Below are 22944 nucleotides of genomic sequence, written 5' to 3'. Positions count from 1 at the left end.
ATGACACTGAGGCTCAGAGAGACTAAGAAGCCGTAGATCCCACAACTGATGTAGCAGAGCAGGAAGTTAAATCGCATCTGCACTTAACCATTAGGCTGTACAGTCCCCTGAGATGGGCTTTAAGATACAGTGATGAGGTTACCCCAACATCCTGTGATCCATCACACCCCTCCTTCTTTTTTTTTTTTCTTTTTTCTTTTTTTAGACAGATTCTTACTCTGTTGCCCAGGCTGGAGTGCAGTGACACGATCTCAGCTCACTGCAACCTCCACCTCCCAGGTTCAAGCAATTCTCTGCCTCAGCCTCCCAAGTAGCTGGGATTACAGGTACCCACCACCAAGCCTGGCTAATTTTTGTATTTTAGTAGCAACAGGGTTTCACCACCCTGGTCAAGCTGGTCTGGAACTCTGACCTTGAGATCTATCCACCTTGACCTCCCAAAGTGCTGGGATCACAGGTGTGAGCCACCACACCCAGCCAATACCCCTCCTTCTATCCCAGGCAAGCTGAGTCAGTCCCTCGTCTGAGGCTTTTATAAATGCCTCCTGTGGCCCCTTATTTTTGGCCTTGTCTTGGAATTAATTGTTGGCATGTCTGTTTCCCTGGCAAGTTGGAGGGCAGAAATGGCCTTTGCTCAACTCTGAACCCCCAGTGTCTAGAACAGTGTCTGACATGTGGCAGGTGCTCCATGACTGTTTATGGAAGAAGTATAGCTGGGTAATATGGTGCCCCCAGGAAGAGAAAATAAGGCCCAGTAGAGGCTTAGGCCCAAGGAAGGGGCAGGAAGAGAGTTTCATGAGTCTCCAAATGTCCTGAGTCTAGCACACTGCCTGAAACATACTAAGTGCTCATAAGTACCCTTTGGAGTGAGTATGGAGGGTGCTCCAGATATAAGGTTTCCATGGGCCCTGGGGGATGGGCTGAGGAGGTTTGAGACTGCATCTGGACTGGGGCCAGAACTCAGGGCTCCTCCCCAAGAAGTCTGAGGCCCAGCCAGACCACCATGAGAGGCTGCAGAAGACTGGGATTCAGGGTACCAGGGCCCTCTTTTTGGAGCACAGGCTGTTCCTGGGTACTCTGCCAGGACTCAGTGCTGGGGACTCAGAATGGGCTGGATCAGAGTGAACAGAAGTGGGCAGGCTGGAGTTGGGACACATTCTCCAGCCTCTTCTGTTCGCAGGTGCCTGAGGACACCTTCAAAGCTTCACTGCCCCATTATAGAACTTTTTCCAGCAACGAGGAAGAGGAAGGACAAAAGCTCTGCCTTGGACTCCAAAGTTTAGGAGAGGAGCCATGGAGATGCACAGAGAAAGGTGAGGAGAGAGTGACCCAGGAGGCCTCTGGGAAGGGAAGAGAAGGTTGCTGAGGAAGTCCGCACTTGGGGCCAGCCCTGCCTCTGGCACCAGCCCCACTGGGCCAGGGTTCCAGGGATTTATTGACTAATCCTCAAATGATACACTTTCCCTGGTGTATTCTCTCTCCCTCTTGCAATCTCACAAGATGCCATTGTCTCCGACACTGCTGGCTAAGGACCTCCAATTCGGGGGCTGCTGCCTCTCATCCACTTCCGGGGGGGGTATGGAGGCTCCTACCGCCAAGCACCACGACCCTCCCCCGCCCTCTCCAGGCCTGAAGGTCAAGCTGCCAGGCCACCAGGCAGTGCCAGGTACAAGGACGGCAGCACCTAGCCAACCCGCGGAGAAGGCGGTGAGCCGGGTGACCTCCTGGAGCTACGGGAGTTTTTGCCAGCTGAGGCGTTGCTCCACCGAGTTTGGGGGGAGGCAGCTGGCGGGTGAGGGCGTGGCTGCCAAGGAAGTGGGTGTCGCGTACTGGCGAGGGGACAGAGCTAGGTCACAGTCGAGGTTTTCACTGACCCAAGTGGGCGGGGGAAAAGAGAATTCGTAAAAAGTTTCTTTCTTCATTAATGGCCTTTTTTCCCTATCGGAGAGCCTGGGCGCGGGAGGGAGCGAAGACCAGCGGGGGCCGGGCAGGCCCTCCACAAGTGACACTTAATTCCCGGTCTGGACTGGGCCGGCGCTTGAAAGCAACTAAATTAGCAAAACAGAAGTCAACTGTCGATTGCTTCATTGGAGGATTAAGTGTGATAAATGGGGGGTTTGTTCGCTCTCCGGTCCAGATGTTGTGTCTAAGTAAGGGTTTTTTAAAAAAAAAAGTTTTTTTTACATTCTTGGCCCGAGGCCCATATATATTTTGGATACTGCTGGGAGTATATAATATCATTGGAAAATGATGCGGTCTGCTAACCTTTTAAATAACATTTCCTCCCTCCTCTATTTTCTAATAGTTTGTTTTTCTTTCCATGTTTGCCTTTTATTTGGGGAAATTTTTTTTGGAAATTAATGAGGCTCAAGTTTGGAGACCAAAATAAAAAAGGGGTGGGGGAGTGTGAGAGGTGGATGGGGTGTGGAATGAAGCTGGGTAGGGGGAGGGCCACTCTTTGTATCTTTTAAAGCGCTCCTGTTTTTTTTGTTTTTTGTTTTCTTTCTTTTAATTTTCTCTGCCGAGGCTGCCCGCGGCCCTCCGGCGGGGCTGCGTGGTGGCGCGCGCGGGCAGGGCGCCCGGGACTCTCCGCCGCGCCCGGCGCCCGCTCGCCCTGCCCGGGCCGCGGGGCTGCGCGAGGCTGGCCTCCGAGAAGAACCTGCCATTCCCCCCGCAGCCGGGCGCGACGTGAGAGGGGGTGGGGGTGGGGGCGCCTCCTTCCTGAGTGAAACCTACGGAATCCGGCAGGAATTCGGGCCTCCCAGATTTAAGAAAACAAACAAAGGAAAGATTGTCAGAGAGGGGCCGCCAAGAGCCGCCGGGCCGCCGCACTGCCCTCCGCGCTTACCCCCAGGGCGCCCGGGCCTCCCGGCAGGGGCGGAACTCGAGGCTGGGGGACTCCCCCGGGTGGTCCCCGGTGGGCTTCCCTGCCCTGGGACTTGACTAACCTGTGTTGAGTCATCCTCCTGTCACCCGAGCTGAGGAGGCCCCAGGGCGCCTGGGAAAGGAGGGTGCTACCGAGGTGGCTGCCTGGGGGCGGGCCCTACAGGGGTCATTCGGGGCATCCCCTGCATCTAGGCAAATTCCCACGGAGCCCCATCCCGCACCCTCCCGCAGCGTCCAGGGAGAACCCCTGTCTCCAAGCCTAGGCTTGGGAGTGAAATCTCGACGGCTCAGGTTTCTTTAGGGGCGAGGGTTCCTTCTCTACGCAGTCCCCCAGCCAGACTAGGAGTGGATCACCGCGCGGGTGGGCTCAGTTCCCGGCTTCGCCCGGGTCTAGGAAGAATGATAGTAAGTGAGAATGTAAAGGGAGGAGGTACTGTAAAACAAAAGGGGTTAGACACCGTAAGGCAGCAGCGACCCGGTGGTAAACATGCGGGTCTCCAGTGCTCCCACCGCCTGCGTTCTCCCCGGCCGCGTCCACGTTCGTTTCCTTCTCGATGTCTTGGACTCTCCTGATTCTGTTCTCTGTGTCAGTCTGCCCTGCCTCTGTTTCTCCAACTCTCTTTGGTCTCGATCCCTCTCTTCCGTCTCTGTCTCCTTCTAAATCTGAATATGGCTCAGTGCTTCTGGCTTTCTCTTTGTCTCTGAAGCTATCTCTCTGAGAATGTGTCTGTCCCCTTCCGTCTGCCCCTCTTCGTGTTTCTCTGTCTCAGAGCTGACGCTGTCTCGTGGCCTGTCTCACTGTCTTCTTCTCCCCTCCTCCTCGTCTTCCTCCTCCTCTCTTCTCTCCTCTAGCCTCTCTCTTTCCCCCTTTCGCACCCCCCGCCCCCACCATTCCACTCCGTCTCTCCACCCTCCCCCCGCCCTAGGTAGCCCAGCGGGCGGGCGCCGGGCCAAGGCCGCCCTGGGCAGGGCCTTGCTGGCGCTGACAGAGCCTCGCGCCCGCGGCCCAATTAGCGCGCGGCGCGAGGGACGCGGCATCTGGAATTGCGCTGCGCTCACGGCCAAGGCCGATTGTTTAGTCTGCGCGGCGGGGCGGGCGGCCCGCGCGGTGGCCCCACATCTGGAGCCTCGGCCAGACGGCCCTGCTGGCGGCTGGCCGGGGTGCGTGTGCATTTTTAACTCTGGGATTTGCTGACAAGTTAAGAAGTCAGAAAGTCAGTGGCGGCGGGAACTGGCGAGGCGCTCAAGGAAAGGAGGGGCTGGCGGAGGCTCGGGCGCATCAGCCGCGGGCGGAGACCAGCCCCAGGGCGCACACGGCAGCTCCTCGCTTTGGCCCAGCGCGGCTTTCCCCAAATCTAGCCCCACCCCTAGCTGCCCAGCGCTGCAGCCACGCGTTGACTTTTCTTCCTTCCCGGTCTTTATCCTCTCCCACTTCTCCTTTCTCTTAATTAATTTAGTCCCTGAATTATCCCGATATCCCACACTTCGCAGCTGACCAGAGCTCCTTGGAGGTCAGCCTTTCAGAGGGAAGCCCTGGAATCTCAGGGCTCCCACGCTCTGGAGGAAACACACAAAGGACCAGAGAGGACCAACAAATTGCCCGAAGGTGGCTCGGCAGTTAAGCGACAGAGCTAGGACCAGAGGCCAACTCTCTTGACCCCTAATAGGGCTCTTGGTACAGCTCTGGGTCCCCCTTGGGGCTGATCCAACGTGAGCATTCTCACATTGTCAGAGTTCCTTCCCATCCTTTAAAAACGTGCTTTTGCATTTCCACTCATTCATTTCACAAATATCTGTAGCACACTGTGTGCCAACCTGGGAAACACAGCCATAAACAAGGCATGTCCTTGCGCTGCAGAGCTTAACATTTTACCAACTCATCAAATCTTATGTCCTCATGAGGTAGGCATATGTCCCCATTTTGCAGATGGACAATTTGAGGCCAACAGAGTTACGTGATTTACCCAAAGTTATACACGTGTACAGGTGGTGGAACAGAGGTGCAGATTCAGGTTTGACTTCAAAACCAGGGCTCTCACTCCAACAGCAGGCTACAGGGACTTGAAGGACAATGGTATAGTTGTCCAGAATTGGGTAATTGACATCCAAGTGATATACAATTTATTCCCAGAAGCAAAACAAGTATTTACCAGGCCGCTGCTGTAGTGATCCACTTCCATCTCTGCCTCTGAAACTAAGGCCTGCCAGTGCACCCCAGTTTCAGTTGAGTTTTAAGGGCACTCCCTGCCCCAGCACTCTCTGTCAATAACAGAGAGCTTTGTTTCTTTCCACATTTGGTCTAGTTTTTCCTTGTTCTGTTTTCCATGGAGATAGAGCTCAGTGCTCACCCTCATCCCCAGAAAATAGTGACTCGGTCTTGCGTTTGAGATGTTTCCCCCAGGAGCAAGGAGAGACTTTGTAATGTGCCATGGGCTCTCGGCACAGCGTCCTGGTGAGCCAAACTGCTTTTCTGGTTGTGCAGACAGGCAGACCGAACTAACCCACAAAGCCACACAGGATTAGAGACCCTGGGTTCTCTCCAGCCTCTACTGCGTGACCCAGCAGGTTGCTTACCCTCTCTGGACTTCAGTGTCTTCCCCTTTGAGATGGGAGACTTGAGATAGAGCAAATCTACTTTTCTTGGATCACAAACTCCTTTGAGAATTTGCTGGAAGCTTCAAGTCACCAACTTACAGTGGCTGATGTATACACGTATACTCAAGCACTCCATTTTTACATATATATGTATATATATTATATATATATATATATTTTTTTTTTTTTTGAGACGGAGTCTCGCTCTGTCTCCCAGACCAGAGTATAGCGGTGCCATCTTGGCTCACTGCAACCTCTGCCTCCCAGGTTCAAGAAATTCCTGTGCCTTAGCCTCCCAAGTAGCTGGGATTACAGGTGCCCACCGCCACACCTGGCTAATTTTTGTATTTTTAGTAGGGACAAGGTTTCATCATGTTGACAAGGCTGGTTTTGAACTCCTGACTTCAGGTGATCCACCCACCTCGGCCTCCCAAAGTGCTGGGATTACAGGTGTGAGCCACCATGCCTGGCCATTTTTTATTTATATTTTTAAGGGACTTAGGGGCTCTTAAGGGTTATCCATGGGCTCCCTGGAATTCCAAGACCCCCCCCTACACACACACTGCCAAATTTGGGATTTCTGTACAAAATGGTTTCTACACTCATCAGACATCTGTGAAACCCACTGCTGACCTAGGTAAAAGGAACCACAGGCCATTCCTGGTAGGCAGGGAGATATGGGATCCTTTTCACCAAGGAGTCAGCAGATCTTACTCCCGTGGCCTTTTCTTCTTCCATCTTTTACCTGTAGGGTTGTCTTGGAATAGGAAGAGGCAGGAGTCATACCCGCAGGGCCAGGGGAACACACCTTTGTGTTTTGACGGCAGAGTGAATAACAGCACTAGGTACCTCTCACCTGCATCATGCCTAGATAGCGGAAATGTCCCCTCCCCTACACACATCATCATCATTATCACAGCCACTTCTTGCCTATTCTGAGCACCCCCCAAACAACATTCCAATTTGTTCCAACCTGCCTATGGCATAAGCAGAGAAGGTAGAAAGGTCTCGATTTTATAGAAGATGCAGCCCAGAGTCGTCCTATGTCTTGCTTAGCATCACACAATGAATTAAAAACTGAGGCTGGGCGCAGTGGCTCATGCCTGTAATCCCAACGCTTTGGGAGGCCAAGGTGGGTGGATCACAAGGTCAGGAGTTCAAGACCAGCCTGGCCAAGATGCTGAAATCCTGTCTCTACTAAAAATACAAAAATTAGCTGGGCATGGAGCCGGGTGCCTGTAATTCCAACTACTCGGGAGGCTGAGGCAGAGAATTGCTTGAACCTGGGAGGTGGAGGTTGCAGCGAGCCAAGATCACACCACTGTACTCCAGCCTGGGAGACAGAGTGAAACTGTGTCTCAAAAAAAAAAAAAAACCTTGAGCAATGGGGAGAGTCCAAGTTTTCCCAGCTCCAGCTCTAACGTCAAAGCTCCTTTTGGTCTACAAATACTTATAGTGTGCCTACTGTGTGCAAAATGCCACATGCTGGAGACTGTTGGGGCTTAAAAGGTGACAATCCAGCAGAGGATGCTGTTCATGCCTCACCCCATGTCTCCTAGCCCACTTCTCCACTCATCTGCCACTGTGATGGGAAGCTGTCAGCAAGCCCAGGAATTCTCCACCCTAAGTAGCCTTTCTGCTTCTCACCTATAGGATTTTTCCAGGGCAGGGGCCAAGGGAGTTTCACTCAGTCCACAGGACAGCTGGGATTTAACACTGCAGGGGCAATCTCAAGTTGTTAGTAAGAGATAAGAATAGGTGGATAAGCACCCTGGCTGCCTTGGGACTCCGTGGGACAATTTCGTGGTGTGTTCTCACCATTCCTCAGGGAGCCCCCCGTTGCCCACAATGTAACTCGATCATTAACCGCTCTTCATTGGCTTTTCTACTGTCCCCTCCCTGTCTCACTTCCCCATTCCCTCCCTCCAGCCTCCAGGGAGCATCTCCTCGGTAAACTACCAGCAACCAGGTTCTTGTCTCAGGGTCTGATTTCAGGGGAAACCAAACTAGGACATGCAGAGGCAAGCATGTACATACACACACACACACACACACACCCTCTGTGAAAAGACAAGGCACAGACAGTCATGACTAGGTGACACTAATAATAAAGGCTGATGCCTCCAAAGCTCTAAGACCATGCTCCTCATTTTGCTAAGCACATTCTACACTTGCTTCATTTTTATTAATTTATTTGTTTTTTATTTGGCAGGTGAGGAGTAGGCACCATCATTATACCTATTACATGGAGTAAGAAACCGAGGCTGAGAGATTAACCTATCAAGGTCCCTTAGCTAATTGGTACAGCCTGGCTGTGTGCCCAAACCTGTCCACCTCCCAAGCAGTTGTCTTGTAAAAACTGCCGGGACTCTCCATGGCTGATGTTACTGAAACGGTGCCCAGAGAAAACTAGGGATGGGGAGACTTCCTGGAGGAGGTGGGGTTTGGCTTGGGCTTGAAGGACAAGGCAGGCTTCCACTGCTGCCCATCCAGGGCTGGCTGGATGGAAAACAGGAAAGTTCTAGGCAAAAGATGAAGAACTTAGAAAGCAACAGTGAGGAGTTGGGTCGGGCTGGCCAGGAGTGTGTCTCAGAGCAGGTTGAGGCCAGGCTGGGGAGACCAGAACGTCAGCAAGGTGGCCTCTTTTCCACCCCCGCCCAATGACCTATGTCAGAGAGGGCTCACCAGGAGCAGGAATGGTGGAGGCTGGGGACTAGACAGCTGTCCTGCTCAGGTATGGGGGGCAGAGAGCTCACATCTGGTCTGCACCCCATTTCCTGGCTAGGCACCCCTGTTCTCAATCATCCCCCGTTTCTAAGTAGTAAATAGATGTATAAAGCAACCGTTTCCATTTAAAGCTCTGCAGACCGTAGGGAGGAGGGCCTGCAGGCCATCTGGGCCCTTGTTTGGCAATGTTTGTGCTCACAACAAACCTGATAGACAGAGATTTATCGCCGTTTTCATTAGCTGGGGTTCGTTTGGTGTGCTGCTTTTCCATCCCCTCCCCCCTACACACAGGCTCCCGAGTTATAGATTTATGGTGGGTGGGAGGACTAGGGACTCAGAGTGAGGGGAGGAAGAAGGCTGAGCAAGGTGTGGACTTGAAGCAAAGGGGATGGGGTGGGGATTCGGAGGATGAAGGGGTGGGGGTGGTGAGGAGTGCAGCAGCTCCAGAGAAAAGACGGAGAGAGGGTGTGTGTGTGTGCGCGCGCATGTGCACATACACACTCGCATTTGTGTTAGGGGGTGGCTGAAAGACACTTGCAGCCACATCTCCCCCCCAACACACATACACATACATCTCATAATCACCATAACTACTGACCATAGAAGCTGCTGAAATTCTAAGCTATCACCACCAGCACTGGGCCCAAGGCCAGGAGGGATGCAGGCCTTGGGCAAGCTCAGGGTCCACTCTGGTCTGATCATATTTAACAAATGCCTGTGTCGCATTCCTTCTGTCCTGAGGCTTTAGCTATATTCACCAATTTCACCCTTAAAACAACCCTCTGGACCAGGCGCGGTGGCTCACGCCTATAATCCCAGCACTTTGGGAGGCCAAGACAGGTGGATCACGAGGTCAAGAGATCGAGATCATCCTGGTCAACATGGTGAAACCCCATCTCTACTAAAAATACAAAAATTAACTGGGCACGGTGGTGCACGCCTGTAGTCCCAGCTACTCGGGAGGCTGAGGCAGGAAAATTGCTTAAACCCAGGAGACGGAGGTTGCGGTGAGCCGAGATCGCGCCACTGCACTCCAGCCTGGGTAACGAGAGCGAAACTCCGTCTCAAAAAAAAAAAAAAAAAAACCCTCTGAGGGGGATACTGTATCATTTCCTTGATTCTGGTTCTTCCCTCTCCTCACAGCAGGGTGTACACCCCACCCGTCTCTGTAGGAAGGGGCCTGGACTTGAGTTCCCAATTGTAGATACCATTTTCCCCCTTGGTGCTGCTGTGCGTTCCCATGGGCACCCCCTTCTTGGGTTTGTTGCTCTTCCTCTCTTCCAGGACTTTCCACCCGCAACCAGGCTGGCTCCTCCCTTCTCTGCATCTTTTCTCACACAGTGCCTCCTGCCCTGTGTGCCCTCCCCACACCTCCACTCATCGAAATCCTCCCAGCCTTCAAGCCCACCTTGGCTGCCTCCCTGAGGCCATTCCTGAGCTGTCCCATGAGGTTCATACCTTCAGTGAAAGACACTGAGAGCTGCCCTTGGGGATCATCCTGAAAGAAAAGGAAAAAACCAGAGAAGGTTGGCTCCCGCCTCTCACAAGCAGAGCAGCTCTACTTTTTACAGCAGAGTTCTGTGTTGGATTTCATTAGAGCTAATTTTAAGAGGAAAAACAAGGTTTAACCCAGTGATCTAACCTAACTTTCTCATTTCACAGGTGAGAAATCAAGATCAGAGAGGGTGAGTGACTTGTCCAAATCACACAGAGTTCTCATCAGCGCCAGAGAGGGCCCTGATGAGAGGGCCAGACTCCCTGACACTCTTACCATGGGGTGGTTTCCCCAGCATGTATGCGCATCCTGCTAGGAGACTGGAAGCTCCGGAGAGCAAGGACCGGAACACGGCATTTCTGTCTCCATTCAACAAGTACATGATCCCTGAGTTTTATTTCACAGAATCCCCAAGGTTGGCAGCTTTCAGAGGGTCCACATTATCAACTTACCTCCACTGCCCCCAGGTAGGGACAGGCTGTGGGGCTGAGACAGGGCTGGAGTGGGGAAGGGGGAAGCTCCTTGTCCCTATAGAATCCCCTCCATCTAGAACCCTCACTGCCAAACAGAGCTCTCTGCCTCAACATTTTCAATACACAAAGTACCTGTCTTTCCAGACCCGCCCATAGCCATGTCCCTCCAAAAGAAAGGGTTGATGGATTGCTTGATTGGTGACCTGGAAGGCCCTTAGAAACCAAAAGAACTTCCTCTCTCCGACAAACCAGAACATCAACCCACCGTCAGCCTGCCTCAGTGTCCACCATCCCATCAGTGCCTCCTGTGGGACACGGCCTTGGCTCCAGAAAGTCCCACCTCTTTCCTAAGCAGGACTGTTCCAGTAGTTCTGATACAGGCAGGACTCATCGAAGTCAAGAGTGGACTCCAGAACCACACAGTCTTGGATTCTAGTCCAAGCTCTGTGGCTAAGAAATACCAAAATACTTAACCTCTCTCTGCTCTGGACTCCTCTGGGAAATAGGGAAAAGAATATCTGGAACAGTGCTCAGAGAATTATTAAAAGAAGGGAACAATTTGTCTCAACTTCCCTTATGGAAAACAAAAAGGATAGAATGAAATAACCTGTTAGGGCACTCAACACAGTGCTGGGCTCACTGATAACTTCCTGTGAATGAGGTCTTCCGGGATTAGCAAGTGAATTGCTTGGCAAAGTCCCCAGGGAACTAGAAGATGGAGCTGGTGGAGCTTGAAGAGACAGAGAACAGAGGGAGTTACCCCGAGGACACAGACAGCCCCGGTGGAAGAGGGGGAACAGCCTGGTCTCTGAGTCCCCCACCCACTATGGCGAACCCTGAAAGTGGGAGGAGAAAAATCTGGCACCAAAACCAACTTCTTCTCCTTCCCTGATTTTCCAGGAGCTGCCCCTTACCTGGGCTTAAAAGTTCCTTCCAGCTGGGCGCAGTGGCTCACGCCTGTAATCCCAGCACTTTGGGAAGCCAAGGTAGGTGGATCACTTGAGGTGAGGAGTTCGAGACCAGCCTGGTCAACATGGTGAAACCCTGTCTCTACTAAAAATACAAAAATTAGCCAGGGATGGTGGTATGTGCCTGTAATTCCAGCCACTCGGGAGGCCGAGGCAGGAGAATCTCTTGAACTGGGGAGGTGGAGGTTGCAGTGAGCCAAGATCACCCCACTGCATTCTAGCCTGGGCAACAGAGCAAGACTCCATCTTTAAAAAAAAAAAATTCCTTCCAAGGTGTCATTTCACATGACAACAAACTTTTATAGAACTCACTACATGCCAAACACTACGTCTTCCCCCAGTAAACTAGGCAGTTGGGGTCACTAGGGATTATTATCATTATCCTGTCTTACAAGAAGGCAGCCGATACCCCAGGAGCTAGCGACCTGCTGGGGCCACACAGTCCTAAGGAGCAGAACCAGACTTTGAACCCAGGCAGTCTGCGTGCTCTTAACCCCCTGAGCACTGGGTCAACTTCCTCCCCAGCCCCTGGCCACACCTCCAAAGGCCTCTGCAATCAGTTGCCCAACCAATCTTTTCCCTCCTGGGGTCTCATCCAGTCTGTGTTTCTCACTATCAGGCTGGGATCTGATTCTCTTTCCAGTTCCATGGAAATTACCAAGGTCCAGGGGCCCAAGGTTGGGGGGATGGGGGAGGGTGAACAAGACAAATAAGACATAATCCTGGACCTCGGGAGTTTTCCACTCACCCCTCTTAGACCAGGCGAAAGTACAAATGGAGGCCCACATTCCATATGTCTAAATATTTAAAAGTTATAAATCAAGTTAACAAACTGTTTAATAAAATATGTTCTATTCTCCTAGGCTGACACATATACCTTCTAAAGATCTGGAAGGCCAGATTTGAATTTAGAGTTCTCAGACCTCTTGGAGTTCTGTACAGGGACACGGTACAGGGAGAAACTATCTCTGCTCTCCCCCAGCCCTGCCCCCAACCTGCCTCTTCCCTTCCCATCCCTACCTTCACCTTCAACTAGGGCTTCCAGAGCACATGTGTGGATACTCCAATCCGCACATGCAACTGCTGACCACATGCCCTGCACTCAACTCACAGCCAAGACACAGGCCACCCTCTAGAGGTTGGACCTGGGGAGGTGGCCTGCAGAGGTCCTGGATGCAGGGTACAGGCCCTTGGGGCAGGGATTTCTGGGGCCCTGGGCATCTGGAGCATAATCCAGAAGTGGGTATAGCTCCCTCCTTCTGGACAGACTCCTACCCTGTGAAGGTAGCCAAAGGAGGGCCCTAAGTGTGGGCCCCTTGTCTAAAGGCACTGGAGCCTAAGGTGGGTCACTCTTCCTTCCTTCTGCTTTCTAATCCCTTTGTCTAATCAACCAACATCTGAACATCCTGGCAACATTCCTTTCTAAACAGTTCTCCAAGTCCCATCACAGGCCCTCTAGACAAGGCCACGCTCATCTATCACCAGGTCACTATGACAGCTTCCTAACTGGTCCCCCAGGCCCAGTCCTTTGCCCACCCCTCCACAGCCAGTGATCTTCCTTGAACACAAACTGGATCATGACGCAGGCTTGCTGCACACAGAAGAAGCCCCAAATTCAACTTGGCCATTGACCTTGGTGTCCAGCCCCTCTCCAGCCCTCCAGCCTCAGCCTGCCCCACTCCCTGCCTCTAAATGATGCCCTGGTCTGTTTACACTGCCCCCAGGTCCCTGCAAGACATGAAGTACACACTGTGGTGTGTGCTGCCTCCTCTGCCCCACTTTCGCATCTCCTGTTGCTATGAATTCCTTCTTCTTGAAGATTTGGCTTCATGGTCAAACCTGCAGCAATCCTTTCTTGTCAACAGCCCACTCCCACCTCCAGGTCTGGCAGGGAGTCCCCGGCTTTCGCTCTCAAGCTAGTGTCTACACTCTATTGTAACTATCACGAATTTAATCACTTTCCAATACCCCGACCATTGCCATCTCTTGCCTGGACTATTGCAGTGGCTCCCTAACTATTCTCCTTGCTTCCACTCTTGCCCCTTCCTCCAGGCTGTCCTCCACCAGCAGCCAAAGTGAGCCTTTTAAGACATGTGTTGCCGGGCGCGGCGGCTCACACCTGTAATCCCAGCACTTTGGGAGGCCGAGACGGGTGGATCACGAGGTCAAGAGATTGAGACCATCCTGGTCAACATGGTGAAACCCCGTCTCTACTAAAAATACAAAAAAATTAGCTGGGCATGGTGGCGCGTGCCTGTAATCCCAGCTACTCAGGAGGCTGAGGCAGGAGAATTGCCTGAACCCAGGAGGTGGAGGTTGCAGTGAGCCGAGATCGTGCCATTGCACTCCAGCCTGGGTAACAAGAGCGAAACTCCATCTCCAAAAAAAAAAAAAAAAAAAAGGCATGTGTTTACTCATATCATCCCCTACATCCCCTACTCAATATCCCCAGTGGCTCTCATCTCACCCTAGGATCCGAAGGCCTTGCCAGGACTGTAGCATCCTTCATGATTTGCCCCCTGCTCCCTCTATTCTTCTCCCCTCCTCCTCCCCTCACTCACTCTTCTCTAATCACACTAGTCTCTTTCCTTGCCCCTCCTTAAACCCAAAGGCACTCCTGCCTCAGGACCATTGCCCAAGCAGTTCCTTCCCTTTACTCAGGTTTCTGCTCACATGTCCTCACCTCCCAGGTCCTTCTGTTCCCCCCTACTTTGTTTTCCTTCACGCATTCATCTCCCCATGGTAAATTGTATATCTCCTTTGCTTTCGTGTTTCTGTCTGTTTCTCCTTCCACCAGCTAAGCTCCACAAGAGTGGGGACTTAGTCTGTTTTGTCCACTTCAGTGTCCTTAGGTCTGGCACATAGAGGTGCTCAAGAAGAATTTGGCAAAGGAATCATCTGTTTACGTTTTCATGTCCCAGCTAGAATGTGTCCCCCCGAGAGCAGGGCCCATGGCTCATTCATCTCAGTGGCCCGTCTGCTTGGCCTGTTGCTGGGCACATACACAGATGTCTTCATTCACATGGTGAAGGAGTGGAGGCCAAGAGCAGGACCCGTGAAAAGGCGTCACGAAGAGCTGGAGCTGAGGGCACACAGGGCAGATGGAGCTGGAAAGGTGAGGTGGGGCCAAATTACAGAGGGGCTCGAAGGCTGGGGGAGCTTCTCTGTAGCTTTAGACTTGCAATGGCTCCTATCTGACGTGGAGCCATCGCAAGGTCTTAAGCCAGAGAGAACAATGTTACAATTCTTCTCATTTACAATACATTTAAGGCTGGGTACATTGGCTCATTCCTGTAACCCTAGAACTTTGGGAAGCCAAGACAGGAGAATCACTTGAGGCTAGAAGTTTGAGAACAGCCTGAGCAACATAGTGAGACCCCAACTCTATGAAAATTTTAAAAATTAGCTGGATGTGATGGCACATGCCTGTAGTCCCAGCTTCAGGCAGGAGGATCAATTGAACCTGGGAGATCAAGGCTGCAGTGAGTCATAATTATGTCACTGCTCTCCAGCCTTGATGACAGAGCAAGACCCTGTGTGCCTGTGTATATACATGTATATGTGTACATACATTTTTTTGAGATGGAGTTTCGCTCTGTCACCCAGGCTGGAGTGCAATGGCACGCAATCTTGGCTCACCGCAACCTCTGCCTCCCGGGTTCAAGTGATTCTCCTGCCTCAGCCTCCTGAGTAGCTGGGATTACAGGCATGTGCCACCATTCCCAGCCACTTTCTGTATTTCTAGTAGAGACAGGATTTCTCCATGTTGGTCAGGTTGGTCTCAAACTCTCAACCTCAGGGATCTGCCCACCTCGGCCTCCCAAAGTGCTGGGATTACAGGCGTGAGCCACTGCACCCGTCATATATATATATATATATATATACTTTTTAAAAGAGTTTAGGAGAAGAGTAATCAGGAAAGAATGAAGAGATGGAACTGACTTAGAGATTGCAAAAGCCCCGATCTTGAAATCTCTCAGAAGCAAAGCATCATCCTTGAGTTGGACACACCACGGCTTGTTTCCTGATACTTCTGGGCCTCTTTACATTGGCTTAGTCTACTTTCTGACACTGAAAATTGGTTCTAGACATACATGCTCCAGTCACCCCTAGGAATGCTGGAATTTGCATGAGAAGGTATCCTAGAGAAAGGTTAGATGTGAGAGGTTCTCTGGGGGCAAGGGCTGGGAAAGGGGCAGGAAGATTTTGGTGGCTCTGTCCCCAGGGACAATTGAAGGCCCCTATTTGGCATTATCACTCACCTAGGCCTTGGTTATCCAGAAAGGCCTGAGAAACAGGGCGACAGAGTGTCTCGGGTCTCCCCTCCCCCCTGCCCACCCCCAGGCTTTACTCTGGGTCAGTTGGAGCCTGAAGTGGCTTTTAAGCAATTAGACCGAGCACTGGGCACTTTCAAATCTAATTGTTTCAAAAGCCCTTGAAGGGTTTGAGTCTGAGCTCTTAAAATGCCACAGAAGAGGGAAATCAGTGATGGTGGGAAGTGCATGGGGCCCAGCTCTCTTCCTCTACCCCTATTTTTGCTCTCCATCTTCTTGAGGATGGGGGGGAATTTGGAGCAGAAGGGTCCCCCCTCCCCAGGCTCTGAAGGTTCTGCATCCCCTTCCCTGCCCTACTTCAGGTCTCCAAGTAATTGTTTAATCAAACTCAATGCCCTCCCCACCAAATTAATGAGAACTAGGGCTGTCCAGTAGGCAGACCCTGACCGCCGTGAGCAAAGCATCTCACCATCACCCAAGAAAACATGTCAGCAGCCTCACTGTGATTGCACACCTACTCAGGGGCTGGAGACTTGGGATTTTTTTTTAAAACTCCTGACCTCTGGGAGACCAACAGCCTGACAAGGGAGGAAAGAGCTTCTTCAAATGAGCAGAAATGAGAGGTTGAACTGAAGAGAAGTGCAAAAGCAGTGAGCTCCAGGAACACAGAACTGGGTGGGAGTAGGGCCAGAACTGGAAGAGAGAATTGAGGAACACCTCATGGTGGAGGTGACATTTGAGCTGAGCCTGAAGAGCGTATAGAATTGCACAGATCTCGTTAGAAAGGAGGATACGTTATGAGTCCAGGGAATGAACATGAACCAGAAGCGACCGTGGGAGGCTGGAAGGCCCTAAGGACCCGCATCTATCCCATCACACTCTGACTCAGTTTGTCTATAAAATGGATCACTAGACTAGCTCAATGGATTCTTTTCATGTTCTTCTGAGCTTTGGAGTCCGCAAGGAAGCTTTGGACCACTTATGGGCCAAGTGGGATAGCAGAGGAGGCAGGGTCGAGACCTTTGCCTTCACCTGGAGCTACAACTCTTAGCTGTTTGATATTTTGGATTTCTATATACTTTTGAGTCATTCTGTCCTCTGCCAACTACTGGGTAGATGATTCCCTGGATCTCTTCCAGCTCTGAGCTCAGGGTCTTCCTCATCGTCAGCCACTTCTCTGCCAAGAAGGACAGGGAGAGAAATCTATGCAGAGCCCTGAGGGCAAGTAGGGTGGAAATTCTACCCCAAGGTCTGATGTCCTGGATGGGCTCCTGTCCAGCTGCCCTGGGGAGCTCAGCCCGTGTCTAGACTCAGATGGACTGATGGGTTTGATGCCTGGAGATCTATCATTAAAGCACCTCCCTTTTCATTTAGGCAAAATCTCCCAAACTTTTTTCATGAGGAGAAATTACCTTTCCTTCCATTGAAGGCACAAAAAAGACAGTTTGGGTTGCTGCCAATATACCTACATGCTGTCAGAGGGTGTGGGTGTCGTTACCCACAAAGCCCAGAGTTTGGACAGCAGCCCACCAAACAGCTTAGAGGTGTCCCAGCTAAGACTTCAAGATAGGATGGAGGGTCTCCAGGAATGCCAAAGGAAACTGTTGAGTAAATCAAAGAATGAATGAACAAATAAAAAGGCCACTGCCAAAATGCCCTTGAAAGGATCACTTTGGAAGCTGTTATCAGTCATGTTTACCTTGGTGTGAATTAAGTATCTTAGGGCAAGAGTTACTAGGAGGAAGGAAAAGTTTTGGAAACTGGATGTCACTATATAAGGAAAGAATAATACACAAAGAAAGATGATGGGTAAAGATAATCACCCACATAACTTTGTTCTAGCCTCAACTACCCCCAGCTCCCCACCTCCCCTCAACCCACCCCCAGCCTCCTCCTCACACCCTCTCTGTTCTTTCCTCCCTGGAAATGCTCCCCAGCTCAGGGCCCAGGTGCTGAAAAGTGCTTTAACATGAGTGAAAAAGTATTTGGCCTGGAGCAAGGGGACTGGAAGCGGGTGTCAGTCTGTGCCATCTCGAGGGGTGTGGCCCGCTGCATGTAAACGTGGAGAAAGGGAGTGGCTTCTGGCCTGAACTATGGGCCCAGGGAAGGACTGGAAATTCCTACCCGGCCTTCTGCTCCCTCCCCACCTGCCACTGCAGCAACTTTGCTTCACAAACAAAGCAGAGACGGAAGTCAGTGGAGTCTTTGCGATGACATCTGCCCCTGCCCAGGTCCTCTGCCCTTGGGAGATCCCACAACAGGCCTTGGCTCCATCCTTCAGCACCCAAGACCCAGGATGGCCCATACTCTCAGAGGCCCCTGCCCTGGCCCACTTTCCTGGTCCTGTTCTCTTAGAAGCAGCTTCCAGCTATAAAAGCCCAGGTAGGCTTAAAACAAGCAAATAACAATGACAAAAAAAAAAAAAAAAAAAACCCACTTCCCATGGTTCTCCCACAGTTACAGGTTGAGAAGTCAGATGTGTAACTTAGAACAGGTCACTTAACCTTGCTGGATTTCAGTGTCTTCCTCAATAGACAAAACAGGTGGGAAGACAGTTTGAAATGGATAAGGCAGTCTGAAAGGGCCAAGGATAAATATTAGGCCATTTAATTATGAGTTCAAATCCTGGCCTCCCCCTCCCACCAGCTGGGTGATCTTGGGCAGGTTATTGAGTTCTTGGTGCCTAAGTTTTCTCATCAGAGCTGCTCCTGTGATCTATCTTGAAGCTTTGGGAGGTGGACTAAATGAGATATGGCTGCAAATCACCCAGTCCAAGCCCCACAGTTGGTAGACATTAGTTCTCTATTACAATATTTTGTTGAACCTAAGATTGCAAGATGCACCATTATTTTATGATCCACCAAGAAAGAAATACCACTGTCAGTGAATTGTGAGACACCTTGAAACGGATGAGATACTGTATTATTGGGAGGATAAGTGGGGAGCGGGTAGGAAATGGGAATGTCAATCTCTACGGCAATAGTTTCCCACTTGAGACACATTCTGGAATCCAGTGCCCAGCTTGCATCCCTATAAACCAAAACCTCTGGAATACGGCCAGTAATCTCTCTGTGACTTGGTTTCCCCATATACAAAACTGAGATAATTACAGAATCTACTTCTTAAATGAGAGTTGATTCACCTAAGTGATTTAAACGGTACCAGGCCCATAGAAATGCTGAACTAAATGCTAACAACTATTCCTCTCTCCACCCCCAGGTCCTGGCACAGGCTAGGTGCCTTCTGAGTGTTGGTTGATGCAGGAATAGGCATGATCATGTGACTGCTGCCCTCCCTCCACCCCTCACCCAGCAGAGAGAGGCCCACTCTGGGCCTCTGGAAGCCCGAGAAGAGGCTCACCTGCCCAAGGGCCTTCCGTCCAAAGTTCAAGGGAGCCCCACCCCTCCCGGATGCTTAGCTCACCCCACCCCCCCCAGGCAGGGCTACAGTGTGGTGGGCACTGCCACACCCGGACCTGCCACAGCCTCTTGGAGTCAGTGACAAGAACCAAACCTCCCCCAGCCTCTACCCCTCCCCTTTCCTGCTTTTATTATTTTCTTTTCCATAAAGATTAGTCTGTGTTGCTCCTCTATCAAGGCCTGGAGGATAAACATGTGGTCCGGAGTCAGAGAAACCCCAGGCCTGAAGGCCCCACTGCCCCCACCCCAGCAGCATAAACCCAGGGCTTTTAAGCAAGGAATGGTTTTCAGTAAATCTCTCCTATCAGCAGAAACCTTTGAAAGAGTTTGTTTAAAGGCCAGGGAGATAAACAGCAAGGAGAAGTGTTTGTTTAAGATGTATGTTCTGTGTGGCCACTCTGGGGCCCGGATTTACATCTCTGGGGAGAGGAGCCACTCAGAGGCCAGGGTGGGGGCTTTCCACGGGCACCTCGGGCTCCTGGTGTGGACTTCAGCCCAGGCCAGGGACCCATGTGCTCAGGGGAGGGAGGTGAGCTGAACTGCACTTGCAGGACTCTCCAGGCTCGGGGCAAGAATGCAGGGGCTGAAAGGAGCTGCAGGAAGGGAAGAAGCCCTATAAAGGAGGGGAGAGGTGCCCAGAAGGACCTGCTGGTTGGAATGCAGGCAGAAATCCCCTAGGAAGCCAACACACACACACACACACACACACACACACACACACACACATTCAGAAGAGGCTCAGGCTCAAGGCCCACCCCAAACGGCCTCATACTCAGCAGCCCAACACACAGCTGGGTATGGGCAGCTCTGTGACCTTGGACAAGCCACCTAACCCAGAACGAGAGTCCTAGTTCCTCTCTGCTGTGAAAACAACACAACTGCCTCAAAGCGTTTTGAGTTTTCCTCCTGTCATTTCACAAAGGTGGCTTGTGCACCTACTGTACGGCAGGCAGTGTTCTAGGTGCTTGGGATGTGACAGTTAACAAAGCACAGCCTCTGCCTTTTGGAACTTAAAGAGGAGGAAGATAGGCCACGAGCACAATAATCAGTAAATTCAATACTCTTTGAAAGGTGACATGAGCTTTTAAAAGAAATACAGCAGGCCCGGCGCGGTGGCTCATGCCTGTAAATCCCAGTTTGGGAGGCCAAGGCGGGTGTATCATAAAATTAGGACCAGCCTGACTAACATAGTGAAACCCCGTCTCAACTGAAAAAACACAAAAATTAGTTGGGGGTGGTGGCATTCCCTATAGTCCCAGCTACTTGGGAAACTGAGGCAGGAGAATCATTTGAACCCAGGAGGCTGAGGTTGTAGTGAGCCAAGACCGCGCCATTGCACTCCAACCTGGGTGACAGAGCGAGACTCCATCTCAAAAAAAAAAAAAAGGAAGAAAGAAATAGAGCAGGTACAAAGACCTGGAAAGGAGCATTAGGTTGGACCTCCCAGAGAAGGTGGTCCTTAAAAGAGATGCATGTGTCTGAGGGGAAAGAAGCTCAGGCAGACCTCTCAGCCAGGGCAAATGCCTGGAGGATTGAATCCAATACCTTAGGGAGGTGCTGGAGCATGGGCCTGTGCTCAGTAAATAACGACCAATGTTGTCATTATCGCTGAAGCAGTTACTGAGGGCTGGAATGGGCAGGGAAGCATTCAGGGAGGACTCAGGATGGAAACTAGGTTTCCCCTGGAATTCCTTCTCCCTGCCAAATGGAGAGGAAGGCTCTGCAGAAAATCATCATGGAGGTGGAGAGATAGGAGAATGATGGCAGATCATTCCCCAAACCCAATGATGCCCCAGAGGTGTAGAAGCCAACACAGCTGGATTCTCAAGGAAAGTTCTTGGCCTGGGTCAGGAGTCTGGGCTCCCATTCTGGCTCAGCCCTTTCTGGGGGCAAGTGATTTGAAGCTTCCTGGGCTCTTCTTTTCTCTATGGCAAAATGGGAATAATATAATTTCCTCCCTACACTGAATTGGTTGGGAGAATGAAAAGAGATAGGGTGGTTTTTTCTGCTTGGAACAGAGCAAATGCTCAATAAACATTGGGTTTGCATTTCAGGCCCTCCTGTGCCCTTTCAGACTCCTTTTGGGCTTTTTTCCTGGGAGAATGAGCCAGATGGTGATGAACCCACTGGATTTCAGACTTGGAGGAGAAGATGTTGGACAGCTGAGCATGGTCCCCACGTAACTGAAGGGATGTCCTTCTGGAGAAAGCCTAGATTTGTTACAAAGGGGCTCCAAAAGGAAGGAAGAAATTTCATGGACACAGATTTTCATTTGCACTCAGGAGGAATTTGGCAGCGGTCCATGCCATTTAACAGCAGGATAGGCCTCTATAGAGACAGTGAGACCCTGCTGTTAGGAATTGTGCAGGCAGAGGTGGCTGGTTTGTGGGAGTTTTTTTGTTCTGTTTTGTTTTTTGAGACAGAATTTCCCTCTTGTCACCCAGGCTGGAGTGCAGTGGCACTATTTCCACTCACAGCAACCTCCTCCTCCCAGGCTAATTTTTGTATTTTTAGTAGAGACAAGGTTTCTCCATGTTGGCCAGACTGGTCTCGAGCTCCTGACCTCAGGTGATCTGCCCACCTTAGCTCCCAAAGTGCTGGGATTACAGGCGTAAGCCACCACGCCCAGCCCTGAGTTTTGGATAGAGGTAGAACAGAGAGGCAAGGACTCCTTCTCTGCGAAGTTTGGACCAGTTGGCTTCTGGGGTCCCTTCTAGCTCCGAGATTTGGGGATTTACCTCCATTCCTTGCCAGGCTTCACAGTCCATCAAGATCTACCCATACACCAGATTTTTTCCAATGCTTCACAGAAACTCTAGATTCAGTCATGTGATGGGCCAGCACATCTGAGAGATGAGTCCATGCTACAGTTGGAGTGGTCACGGATTAGCACGTTAGTCCTTCCAGGTAAACCAGGTATAGGTTTACAGGGTCTTGGGTCTGTCAGCTTCAAGGTAAAAGGAACGGAGGATCTTCCAGCATCATGGGAGGGACGAAGAGACAGATACATTTGGGAAAACATCCCTGAGTAGTTTATCAAACAGTGCCTAGTACCCTCCAAATCCTTCTTACAATAAGATTCACTTTAGTTAAGATCACAGACCAGAGCTCAAAGGTCTGAAGGGCTGGAGTGCCTACCTTGGCCCCTCTTCAGGAGCCATGTGAAGTTGCCAGGGATCTCTGGACATCTTCTCCTTGCCCTGTAGATGCCTTGCCAAGGAGAATCCGCTCGCCTGGCAGCTGTAAGCCAGCACTTTTCTTTTCAAAGCCTCTGAGTCTCTTTTCCCTCCTCCTTCTTCCTTCCCGCCTCCCCCCTCAACCCCCAAAAAAGGAGGATGCCCCTTCTGTTGAGTACACAGCCTGCAATTTTGCTGTCAAATCTCAGCCAGGAGGTCAGTGTTGTGACTGACTGTGTAAGGATCGCTCCCTTAAGGGTAATTACACTAAATTCCCCTCTGAAGGACAGCTCTCTCTGGATAGAATACAAGAAAACTCCGCATCCCCCATTCACGGAAATTCATGATTTCTGTGGCTGTCACTGGCACTCTGGCAGCGAGACACTTCGAGGTGCTCCGACCACTCGGAGGTGAGTCTGAAGGCGGTGGCCCTGCAGGACCCAGGTCGTGGGGGTGGGTGGCCAAGCAGCAAGATGGGGGGGTGGGGTTCAGATGGACCCCTCTGGGGAGCTGGGGTCCTGGATGGCCAAGCAGGAACTGGGCCACAGACAGGAACATCTCCACCTGAGCTGGCCACGCCCTGAACGAGGAATGCAAGGTCTCTCCACTGACATTCCCCCCCATCCCCCGCAGAGGATACCCTACACATGCACTCATTCCTTTGTTTAACAGGTTGCCTTAGAGCACCCACCACCTGCCCTGTACTGTACTAGGCACTAAAGGGGGGCCCGTGATGGGGCAGCCGCCCCTTCTGCAGAGTTGGAGTGCTCATAGGCAAAACAAACACCGACACGTGAAAGGTGAATAAATATCCAAGTCTCCTCCATCCTTGCATCATCCCCAGACCCTATCAGAGGAGCAACACACTGACCCTTGTCCCCATCTGCCCTGAGGGAGGATAGCAGCTAGATCTTTCAGGTCCGCAGCCCCA

At 51.4% G+C, this 22944-nt stretch overlaps 1 long non-coding RNA gene across 1 annotated transcript; it reads left to right on the top strand.

Annotated features, from left to right (window-relative positions):
- Positions 1-1145: 1145 nt before the first annotated feature.
- Positions 1146-19115, top strand: LOC105714723 (uncharacterized). Its single transcript, XR_001106880.2, has 3 exons — positions 1146-1313; positions 1501-1666; positions 18638-19115. It is a non-coding gene; the product is annotated as an uncharacterized LOC105714723 (long non-coding RNA).
- The last annotated feature ends 3829 nt before the right edge of the window (positions 19116-22944 follow it).

This window comes from Aotus nancymaae, unplaced genomic scaffold (assembly GCF_030222135.1).
Source record: "Aotus nancymaae isolate 86718 unplaced genomic scaffold, 86718_ANA_hifiasm-v0.15.2.pri h1tg000040l, whole genome shotgun sequence".
Classification (NCBI taxonomy): Eukaryota; Metazoa; Chordata; class Mammalia; order Primates; family Aotidae; genus Aotus; species Aotus nancymaae.
Note: the sequence above shows the minus strand (reverse complement) of the source record. Positions and strands in the feature narration are given on the sequence as shown.